At 35.8% G+C, this 2,840-nt stretch overlaps 1 long non-coding RNA gene across 3 annotated transcripts; it reads right to left on the bottom strand.

The window, feature by feature from the left end:
* Positions 1-282: 282 nt before the first annotated feature.
* On the bottom strand, positions 283-2,274 carry LOC311095129. 3 transcript variants are annotated; one of them, XR_014608776.1, is made up of 8 exons: positions 2,139-2,274; positions 1,726-1,831; positions 1,522-1,628; positions 1,323-1,414; positions 1,127-1,209; positions 926-1,021; positions 720-828; positions 283-417 (listed from the first exon to the last, which is right to left on the bottom strand). It is a non-coding gene; the product is annotated as an uncharacterized lncRNA (long non-coding RNA). The 3 variants fall into 3 exon arrangements; XR_014608777.1 differs by lacking the exon at positions 2,139-2,274 and having other exon boundaries at positions 1,726-1,939; XR_014608778.1 differs by lacking the exons at positions 1,127-1,209; positions 2,139-2,274 and having other exon boundaries at positions 1,726-1,934.
* Between the last annotated feature and the right edge of the window lie 566 nt (positions 2,275-2,840).

Below are 2,840 nucleotides of genomic sequence, written 5' to 3'. Positions count from 1 at the left end.
TAAGTTGATTAAACTCAAATTAATAAAGTTTTATAAGACAAAGGAAAAACATTGGTATAAAGCAGGGTTCCTCAAACTCGGTCCTGGAGGGCCACTGTCCTGCACAGTTTAGCTCCAACCCTGATCAAACACACCTAGCTGTGAGTTTCTAGAGATCCTGAAGACATTGATTAGCTTGCTCAGGTGTGTTTGATCAGTGTTGGAGCTAAACTCTGCAGGACAGTGGCCCTCCAGGACCGAGTTTGAGGAACCCTGGTATAAAGAAATGGTCAAAGAAAAGGATGCAGTTATTAATAGTATTTATTGAAAAATAATTTATTTTACAAAAGGTTCTCAGTGATGAATGTTGTGAAAGATGGTCAGTCAGTCTCCTCACTGTCCAAAATACAAAACTGCACATGACTTCTGTCTGGCGAACTGTGAATAAACAAACAAACAAAAAAAACATTAATCTTCCACTGACAAAACTGGTTTACTCACAGCATAAATGCTAGAATAGAGGTTATGCGTGACGTCACCGTCGGCTAAGTGGCAAAAAGACTGAGCGGCAGCATTTGTTTTCACTATAAAAACACACATACACATCTAAAATGGAAAAGAGCTTTGAGATTGACAGTACAACTAGATTTGACAAGATCCAAAATGACTTGCATTGCATTTCAAGGTGCACATTTTACATTCTTATCAGTTCTCAGTTCTTGCTTTCCCTGGGAAATTACCTTTTTCTTTAGTTTTTGCCATGTGAATGACAGTCACTGGAGGATAGTCAGTCAGTCTTCTTACTGAAATAGATCCAAAAATGCGCAGGACACGTTTGTCTATTTTGAACTGTAAAAAAAAAAAAAAAAAAAATTAATACATTTTCCACTGACAAAAATGTAATTTACTCACAGCATAATAAATAGAATAGGTCAGTTTGTAGTACCTTTTTCTTTCATTTTTGCTACGTGAATGACAGTCGATGTGGAGGATAGTCAGTCAGTCTCCTCACTAGACCCTAAATTGCACGAAACACGTTTGTCTATGCAAATACATGAGAAAACACAAAAATATGAATTACTCTTACACTGACAAAACTGTAGTTTACTCATCATTATAAATGAGGAAATATGTCAGCTTGTATTACCTTTTTTTTTTTTCGTATGAATGACGGTCAGTGGTTGATAGTCTCCTCACCGATATCCAAAATTGCCCAAGGGACACATTTGTCTATGACAAAATGTGAGAAAAAACACAAAATATTAATTAGTTTTCCACTGTCAAAAAATTGGTTTACGTTACTCACAGCATAATAAATAAAGGAATAAGTCAGCTTGTATTACCTATTTCTGCAGTTGTTGCCATGTGAATGACGGGCGGTGGATGGTAGTCTCAATCACTGATAATGATCCAAAATGGCTCGGGACACTTTTGTCTAAGCAAAAATGTGAGAAAACACACAGAAATTAATTAATCTTCCACTGAAAAAACTTAAGTTTACTCACAGCATTATAAATGAAGAAATAGGTCAGCTTGTATTACCTTTTTTATTTAGTTTTTGCCGGGTAAATGTCGGTCGGTGGACGATAACGTTATAGCTGCTAGTCTCCTCACAATATCCAAAATTGCGCGGGACACGTTTGTTTACGCTAAAATGAGAAAACACAAAAAATATTAATTTTCCACTTCTGTGGTTTACTCACAACATAATAAATAAAAGAGTATGTCAGCTTGTATTAACGTTACCTATTTCTTTAGTTTTTGCCGTGTGAATGACGGTTAACGTTAGCACTAGTGGAGTCAGTCAGTTTCGTCCTCACTGATAAATATCCAAATTTGCGCGGGACACGCTCTGTAAAAATGTGACAAAACGCACACACATATAAATTACTGTTCCAGTGACAAAACTGTCGTGTACTCACAGTACAACTAACTTACTGCCGCTGATTAAAAAAAATCTCTAAGTTAGTGCTAAATGCAATGTCGCGTTGGCTTGGCGTTTCTGTGACGTGACACAAATGGCATAACTTAGTCTTATTACAGTAGTTAGTAGCCTACATTACTTTAGCTAGTCGGTCTTCTTAAGATGAAGAGTAACGACAATACAACGTTAAACGTACAAGTGCTCTAAAGAGGACGAAGCATTTTGCCGTGCTTACCTGTTAAATCTCTCAATGGCCGCCATTCTGTTCCGACTCCGAGTTACTTCGTGTGTGAGCTGAGCTGTGGGGGATGGGCAGATTGAAATAAATACGCGGGTTTTTCCGGTGCGTGAGGGAGAACGCCGTAGAGAGACCTAAATGTAGGCTTCAAATGAAGCAGAAAATGTTAAATGTATTTATTTAAGTGTTTATTTCATCTCCTTATACAAAAGTAATTTCTTGAAAAATAAAATTTAAAAGCTAAAATAACAAATAGGTTATTCATAACTTATTCGGTTTAAGTTCTGCTTAATACATTGCAGTTTTTGAGTTAATATCACATATTTTATTAAGTTAAACTAACTTTTTAAAAAAAATAAGTTAAATGTACTCATTTAGTTTAGTAACTTTCAGTCTTAGGTTTTACAGTGTAATAGAACACCATTGAACCTTTCTTTCTAAGGGTGTAATAAATTATAAATGACTAGAAGTAACCGCAGTGACCTTTGCAGCTTTAACTGTTCACTTAAAGTCAACAGCGTGTCGCAAAACAAGAACATTATGACCACAATTTACACTTTAAGAAAGGAAAACTATGAAAGTTCACAGGAATTTACATCCCTTCATCTTATAGTGGCGTCCACAAGTCTGAGACTGCTAGGCTTATTTATATTTTTATACTATTATAGTAGCCTACTTATTAATACTTTGTGGGAGAAA

This window comes from Abramis brama (assembly GCF_963993115.1).
Source record: "Abramis brama genome assembly, chromosome: 13".
NCBI classification, from domain to species: domain Eukaryota; kingdom Metazoa; phylum Chordata; class Actinopteri; order Cypriniformes; family Leuciscidae; genus Abramis; species Abramis brama.
This window is presented reverse-complemented; position numbering and strand designations above follow the sequence as displayed.